This window comes from Passer domesticus, chromosome 5 (genome assembly GCF_036417665.1).
Source record: "Passer domesticus isolate bPasDom1 chromosome 5, bPasDom1.hap1, whole genome shotgun sequence".
Taxonomy (NCBI): Eukaryota; Metazoa; Chordata; class Aves; order Passeriformes; family Passeridae; genus Passer; species Passer domesticus.
The window spans coordinates 1,828,066-1,836,556 of NC_087478.1; the positions used below are offsets into that span (position 1 = coordinate 1,828,066).

General features: G+C 45.7%; 2 long non-coding RNA genes across 3 annotated transcripts; one reads left to right on the forward strand and one right to left on the reverse strand.

Moving 5' to 3' along the window:
• Positions 1 to 978: 978 nt before the first annotated feature.
• On the reverse strand, positions 979 to 6,100 carry LOC135301510 (uncharacterized). 2 transcript variants are annotated; one of them, XR_010363239.1, is made up of 3 exons: positions 5,977 to 6,100; positions 4,516 to 4,623; positions 979 to 3,098 (listed from the first exon to the last, which is right to left on the reverse strand). It is a non-coding gene; the product is annotated as an uncharacterized LOC135301510 (long non-coding RNA). The 2 variants fall into 2 exon arrangements; XR_010363238.1 differs by having other exon boundaries at positions 979 to 4,623.
• Positions 6,101 to 6,141: 41 nt separating this feature from the next.
• Positions 6,142 to 7,035, forward strand: LOC135301511 (uncharacterized). The gene is made up of 3 exons (XR_010363240.1): positions 6,142 to 6,466; positions 6,712 to 6,858; positions 6,982 to 7,035. It is a non-coding gene; the product is annotated as an uncharacterized LOC135301511 (long non-coding RNA).
• Positions 7,036 to 8,491: the final 1,456 nt, after the last annotated feature.

Consider the following 8,491-nt stretch of genomic DNA (forward strand, 5'->3'; position numbering starts at 1 on the left):
ATCCTGTGCGTGGCTGGGAGAGTTGAAAGGAGTCTGATACTTAGGGCAGATCCCAGATTAGGGTCAGCAGATGTCTCTGCATCCCACTTCACATCATCATCCTGCCTCCAGCCCCTCCCATAAACCCTTCTTCATCTGGACAATTTAATACCAAACAGGGAATATTCAACTCAGATCAGCCCAATTTCCCTACTGCCTCCCTTTTACCCGAGGCTGTTGCTTTCCTGCCTCTCTGGGACTGTTCCCTCCAAGGGATGTGCCTCTGGATAATTGAGTGATTCCTGGAGAGAGGAGCCAGTCCTGTCCTGCTGAATCCACGGTGGGATTGCTCTGCCCACAGCAGGAATCGCTGCCTTTGCTCCTCTCTCTTTTCATTTTGGCTCAGGCCCTCCCTGCCAAACCTCGGAGCTGAGGAGAGGCAGTGATTGATCAGGGGAAATTTCGCCAGCAAAGATGCAGTCCTGCAACCTTCACTCGAGATGGAATGGAAGTCACCAGGATAATAAAGATGGATGGGTGGATAGACAGACAGACAGATATGGAGATAGACAGATAGATAGATGATAGCTTGAATCCTGTACGTTAAAATTGTGGACAATCTGTCACCCAGCCTCCCTTCCCTTTTTTATCCCTTCCCTTTCTTAAATTACGCCTATTACTCTGGTGAAATTTATTACAATGTAAGAAATAATGACTTTTTAAAGATATTTTTTACTTTTTATGCAGAGGTGTGAGGGCTCCCTGAAAACAAATGGATGAAGATGTGAAAGCTTATTGGATTGTCACGTCGGATACATTATCCCCAGGGCTCTGAATGAAGAATTAGACCATGGAGATCTTATTTGACATTAGATGTTTCAATTTCTCCAAGAACATTAGGCATGTTGGATTCAGCACTGAATTCAATAATAAACAACAAGCATTGACCCTCCCCCCGTCCCCTTTTACCCCTTAGCATTTTAAGTCCGAGACATGCTATTAAGATTTATTTTACATTTTTATTATTGCGCTCACAAGGAAAGGGAGATCATATTTGCATAATTCATTTTTATACAAACCTCTCTGTATTACTTACAGCTGCCCATTCAACCCCCCCTCTAATATATGTGTTTATGTGGCAGTAAAACAATGACATTGGAACAACACGCTGGAAATTATTTACTCCAACCCTGCAGGTACTGCTGTCTATTTATTAACCCCTGGGAATTATTTTGATGGAAATCCCTTTGGATAATGCTCATCAAGGGGCTGAGGTTGTGCAGTCTGTTCCCAGAGAGGAGGCAGGAGTTTAACATCAGCCCCCCTCGGGGTGGTCAGTGAGTGGCCACTTGGCCATGGAAGCGGTTTGGGAATTTTTAGGGCTGGATCTGGCTGGGATCACTGTGCTGGATGCAGGATGAGTGCTGGGACAGGTTCCCTGGGGTGCTGAACGTGGGGATGGGCACTGGATCGCCCAGCATGCTGCAGAATTCAGAGCTTTCCCCATGGATTGCTCCACATCCTCTGGATGAGCCCACCACAGCCCCACACACTGCCCTGCTGAGCCTCACCAGGCACAAATCCAGGTTCTCCACATCACCTCAGCTCCCAGGAGCAGCCCAGACCTTCCCTTGTCAGACTGTTTCATTCTCTGGGAGCTCTCCTGGTCCCTTCCCAAGGGAGATGTCCACTCCCCCAAACACACCCAGGGAGCTGCGCCCCAAACTCCCTATTTTTTTTCTGGTATTTTCACACTCTGCACTCACTGGTGGTGCTGGTGGTGCTGGTTGAAGGTGGTTGTCATGGAAACTCCCTTTTTCTCTTTCTGCTAATTCTGCAGGATTTCTTTCTACGGCATCGATCTGTGAACGTGCCTCCTTTTCTTGCTCACCCTTTAAAATAACAGCTATTGGGAATATTTGAGGAATGTAAAATTTGCCAGGCCAGGGGGCTTCTCCAAGTGGTTGATATTGAAATTATATCTACATCCAATAGCTGCACCCTCCAGCTGCTTTCAAAGCCAGCCCAGGAAGTTTCAAGGAGTAAGAATTTCCTGACCAAAAGGTTTTTCCCTCATCCCAGTGTGAGCAGTGATGGGTTTTGCCCCTCATGCTTTTCCAACCTACAGAAATTCCCACTCTTTTTCTCCTTCACAGCCTAGTCCTCCTCTGAGATGTAAATTCATGGTATTTTTGATATCCTGGCACAGCATCTCCCACATTTTAGCTATGGAGAAACCAAACTCAGTGTTTAGTTTTTCACTTCACCATCACTCCACTCATTTGGGAAGAGGCTTCAACTCCCCTGTAATAAAAAAATCTGTGATTCACTTTATTATCTGCTATTTTAGATACCTTCTTTTACTCCCTAAAACACCTTCCTGATTTTTTCCAGGGTCTTTGTCTGGTTGTGAGCATGAAGACAGGGTGTGCCTAGTGAGGAGGGATAGCTCTTTTTGACAAATGATCCACTCATTTCATAGAAATTTCCAAGAAAACGAAAATAAAAAAAGAAAACTGGGTTTTAGATCTTTCTCTCTTAAAAGACCCACAGATGAGGGATCCCCCCAAAAGCAGAAGAATTGTGTTATTAAATTATATTAGGGGCGTGGCAGATGGATCTGGATTTCTTCACTAGAGGAAATTTAATCTTAAAATCTCTCTCAGCTTGTTTCTCTTTCCTAAAAACACGGGTGGCCATTTTTAGGCTGCCATCAGAGTCCCCTAAGGTGAACACAGACATTTTCTGTGGTGTTTGAGGTCAGGGGAACAACGAGGAGCAGGGACTATCTGCACTCCAACATGCTGGATTTAATGACACTTCCATCAGGGAAAGCTCCCCAGAGCGTTCCTCACATCTCTCCTGAAGTCAAATTGAAAATTTATTCAGGCAGCCGGGGATTTATCTCACCTAGCCTCTCCTATTTCACTGCAAGCATCACCCTCTGAGCCAGCTGTCTGGATGCTCTTTAGAATCAGGGGAGAGAGATGGGCACTTCCAGAATGAGATTTGTCTGCCCTGCTCTCGACAGCTCTGTCTCCAGACGAGATGCTCTGAGCACCAGCAGGGCACGTTTCTCTCCAAGAGTGATAAAAGGGCTTAGCAATGCTGTCAAAATCCTGTTATGGGACAAAGGAAAGACCATCTATCCGAGCTGAAAATTTATTCTTACACCACTAAGTGTTTTAACAGTCTAATAGTTCAAGTTATCCAATTAGTATGATAAAATGTCATTAATGATGTTGTTCAAACTGCTGTAAGAGCCATTCCTGCCTTCCCAGTGTCCACCCCCCATCCCTGGTGTCCTGCTTACCCTGCCAGTGTTGCTCTTCATCCCAAAATGGACAGATCCAGTGTTTCTCCATGGATAAGGAGGAGGGGAAATAAAAAGCCATGACCGCCCTGAGCTCCTCGCTGGCAGGGGTGTGATGGCCATGCTGGAGTTTCTTCTCCTCACTCTTGGTTTGTCCATCCCCCTGTCCCCACCCAGGGCTGGTTTTTACTGGACAGTGGCCATGGGGGTGTCCCCAGTGCTGAGCTCAGGCACAAGACCCTTGTTCATGGGACACTTGTGGTCACAGGGACACCCAGCTCTGGGCACAGCAAGTTTAGAGACATCCTGAGCTCCCCCAGTGTCAGGTCAGCTCAAAGCCTGTGGCCTTTCACTATCAGTGCCTAAAATCCTATTAGCTGGCTGAAAAGGACAGCACAGAGATGTCCCAGGGTGTGTATCCAGTGCTATTCCCAGTGGCATTAACCACAGGGCACTGACCTCTTCTTGTTCATGACCACTGTTCCATTCTCTCCACGGCATCTCCAGCCTAAAATGTGCCCCAACCATTCGTTCTCTGATTTTTTTTTTATTATTTTTGTCCCCACTAAGTTGTGGAATAAATCAGGCTTAAATCAGGTTTCAAGTGACCCGTGGCAGCCTTTGCTCCAATCCCATCAGGGTCAATAGAGAAAGTTATCATGTCAGAGTTAGATGAAGTTGCTCTGCAAGAGAAGCATTTTCGTGGAAAACCACTCCAGCTTGATACTAATGGTGAAATAAGAAATATCTGCTCTATTTCTAAAGTTCATTCTCAACCCTTTACACTCAGCAACTGTTACAAGGAGAGGTTTCAGGCGCTCTGAGCATTTATCTCCTGGCACAAAAGAGAGGTCAGAATCCAGTGTTAGCTCCACTTATCTGTCACCAGCACTGATGGGAAGCCTGCTCTTCCCCCAGCACACGGAATTGCATTTCATGGACACAGGATTTTAGAAAGCATTAGGCTGGAGTTTGATCCTACCTTGTTTCAGAGCATGTAGAGATGTGCCTTCAGCTTTGAAGGGAAAAGGGGAAGGCACTTAATCAATAGCCATGTGAGTGATAAGCACATAAAAAAGATGAGCTTGGCCAGCCTGTATAATCGTCAGCAGGACCAGATGGGAAATGTATTATTCAGGAAGAAAGATGACCATGGTGGGGATGGTTTTTATGAGGGTCAAGACTGCTTAAGGAGTACTCAGTTATCTCATGGAGCCTCTTACCTGGAGCATTCACAGCTCTTTATTAGGATGAGGAGGGAAATAGCAATGAATATTTTTGGCTGTGTCCTGGAGAGCACAGAAACAGAATATTTTGACATCCAGAATCTCCTGTCCAGAGCATAGAAGAGGGCAGAAAAAAGTTATTTTTGCTTCTAAAATGTCTTGTCCAGAGCACAGGAAAAGTCAGAAAACCGGTTGTTTTAACTTCCAAAATCTCCTGTCCAGAGCATACACACATGCAGAGGCCATAAAGATAATGCAGTAAGATTTTTAAAATTTTTTTTAAATTTTTTTTCTCTGCCATGACAAACACTGTTACGCTAATGCAGTGTTGCTGTAGGACTGGAATCAAACAGGCTGAAATCCACAACCTGCTCTCAAAGAACCTTTCCTTCCTCCACCAACACCAGCAGCTCCTTGTCAGGTCTAAACCTGCCTGACTTTAGCCTTGCTGCAGCTGTGCAGTGCTGAGTGAAGAGGAATACTCAGGATACACTTCCAGCTCCAGCTGTGCTCCTTGAAGTGGTTACAACTCCCAAAGGCACCTGCAGCTCTTTATCACCTTCCTCCTGCTTCCTCCAGCTGATCTGCTGGTGTTGCTCCTTCCGAACTCCCCGTGTTTGATACGAACTGGAGTAGCAGAAATGTACTTTTGAAAGTGGTTTTTAAGCAGTCTGGCTCACTTTGGCTGTGACAGGTGGGGAGCAGGATCACAGACAGCCAGTGCCTCTTGGATAGGGACAAGGTGATAACAGCCTCCAGCTGAGAGCATGGCAGAGGCAGGGCTCTCTTCAGACCCTCAGAGGGATGCTCATTCCAGACAGAGAGAATTAAATAGTGCAGGGCTGTTTAAGCAGCTCCATTCTGTACCAAATCCATGTTGTTGTTTTAAAAAAATTAAAGTATGTAACCACTCCGGTAGTCATAGTAAGAATCATAGAATTATAGAATCATGGAATGGTTTGGGTTGGAAAGGACCTTAGGGATCATCTCCTTCCAACCCCCTGCCATCAGCAGGGACACCTTCCACAGTGCAGGGTTATCAGAGTTCCAGGCAGCTGGGTAAGAGCAGGGCAAAGCTGCCTCTCTGGACACACAGGGCACCATGATCCTTCCGCTGATGTGTTTCTTTGACATGGAAGCTGTGATCCCAATGATCCCAGAGTCCCCAGGAAAGCCATTCCAAACCAGAAATGTCTCTTGCTCATGGAAGATGCTGGAAGTAAAACCTCATCCTGGGACCCCATGGTCAGCAGATGTGACTCCCACTATGGGAGAGAGGCTTTGGCTTTCCACTGCTCTGGAAAAGTTGTTAAAGCAGCCAGTCTTGGCAGGAAGGACCAAAATCCAGGAAAAGCAGAGGAGAAGAATCTCATGCCCAGTGCTTTACAGATGATCTCTGCATCTGAAGCTTCTCTCCACCCCAGGCCTCCCCTGGCTCCTTTGGCTTCCTGACCCCACCTGCAGTGCTGTGCCCAGCTCTGGAGACCCCAAAATCCCAGCCTGCTCCAAGCTCTGTCCAACCTGGCCTTGGACACTTCCAGAGATGGAGCATAAGAACCAGGGACACTGATTTTCCTTCAGCATTTATTGACTGTGGTGACTCTGCTCTTGTGAGACAGCATTCTCTCCTAGCACACGTGTCACAGTTGGTAGATCACAAGAAAATCATTATTCCAGAACTTAACCTGGAGCAGGCTGAGCAAACCAGCCCATTCAGACCAATGGCTCTACCCTCTGGAAGGGACAAGGGCTGTGTTATAAAGCCACCCCAGTGTCCTCTCAAATCCAGATCTGTCACTGTCATATTTTCTGGGAAAATCTCCTTGCCCAAGATTTCTCTCCTGGGAAGCTGAGAAGTCTCAGAGAAAAAGGAAAACAATAATTATCTGATTTGCTTCTCCTGTGTGTTGCTGCTGTGGAATGTGGTTTGGACATTATTTACCAACAGGTGGTTGTTTCATTGTTTGCATGTGAATTGTTTTTACTTATTGGCCAATCACAGCCAGCTGTGTCAGGGCTCTGGAGAGATTCATGAGTTTTCATTATCATCTTTTAGTCTTCTGTCTGGATCCTTTCTGTATTCTTTAGTATAGTTTAGTATAGCATTATTTAATATAATATAATCTCATAAAATAATAAATTAGCCTTCTAAGAACATGGAGTCAGATTCATCATTTTCCTTGCCTTCGCCAGGGTCTCAGAAAATGCAAGGCAGGTGTTGTGTGCCAGATGTCATTCAAGGCCCAGAAAAGCCCAGCAGAACCCCTCGAGTTGCCATTCTCATGGCTGGTCTCTCCCCACAGTGGAGTTTGTGGTGACAGAATTAATGTGGTTCTAAAGGTAATTTGAAAGCGTCAAGAGAGGGAAATTATCATATGAAAATGCAAATCGTGCCTTATCTGGGCTGTTCCATGGCTGCTATGATTCATCATCATTTCTTCATCTGTTTTTTTTCTTTTCCAGGTGAGTTCTCAATTTCAAAAAAAAAAAAAAAAAAGGAAAGAAGGAGTAGTGGTAGAGCAGAGCTTCAATTGCCAGGAAAGATTTATGGCTCCTTTTATCTGAATGTGAAACATCCTTCAACAGGGCAGGAATATTAAACATTTCAAATCACCATCTATCACTCAGCCCTGTCTCTGATGGTGACCACACATCCCTCACACACAGCACAGGTAGCTCTGCCTTGTCCTCCAGGTTCAGGGCACCAGCATCCTCCCACCAGCTTTCCATTCTGGACCAGGGTCTAAAACTGTATTTATACCTCAAATTCCACTGAAGCTGCACAAATTCACCCCAGCAGAAGATCCACAGTGCTGTTCTCCACATTTCTCCTGCATAATCTCCTTCTTTAATGGAAGCCATGGTGTGATGGGGTCACATCATGCCAGCAAACCTCATTTCTCGAGTGGTGTGTGTGGGATTTGCATACCTGGTCCATTTTGCATTGGTTGCTGATGAGTGTGAGGTACAAGGAAAGGGAAGCAGGGTCTGACTGCTCCCAAAAAGAAGGGAGAATCATCAGAAGGTAAATTCAGCATAACTGGGTGGAGATACTTCACACACAGAAGTTCACCTCTGAAATTCCTTGTCTTAGGATGCTGTGGTTGCTGAGCATAAAAATGGTTCAAAACTTAAGGAAACTGCTGAAATAGAAGCATAGAAGGTGCATTAAACATGAAAATATAATTTCAGGCCTCTTACTCCCAGAAGGCAACAAGATGTAAAAATGCCTCCACGTACCAAGCCTCATTTTTTTTCTATTTTCCTTCAGTCATTTTTGGAGACAGGACTCAACTCCATTGATTGAGAATATTCTCTCTACAGTCTTGGACATTTTGTGGTGACCTCCCAGTGCAGCATGTCTGGGAGTGGGAAACAAGGCTGCCAAAACCTCCCTCCAGCTGTCCTTCACCTCAGCAGTCCAGACCAGGAATTGCCCAGGCAGAAAACCAGCCCTGTGGATACTGTGACATTTCCCCCCAAGTAATTCTGACACATTTTCCCATGAATTTTCTAAGGGACAAAGACAGCACATCAGACAGACCTCAGTGCTCCCAGCACTGCCCCTCTGAGCAGCCACTGCAGTGACCCAGGAGCAAGGACACTTTGGGGAGGAGGCTCTGAGGGAGAGATCTCAGAGAATTATGAAAATCTGAATGGTCAGCAGACTGAGCAGAAGATTTCACCTCCAGCTGATAAGGCACTGGGGTCAATGCCCTGCCTGCACCAGAACTGTGGATCCTTACAGGGTGCAATCTGCCCCTGGAAGTGCTGAATTTTACTTTTCCTGCCTATTTGGCCAAATTATGGAAACTGGGATAAAAGATAAACAAGATTCTCAGAGTTGAACTGTCAGTCATGAAGTTGGACTTGATGGTCCCTCTGGGTCCTTTCTAACTCAGGATATTCAATGATTCTGTGATTTATATTACACCCTGCAGCAAAAAATATTTTCAGCTTTCACTTGGAAGTG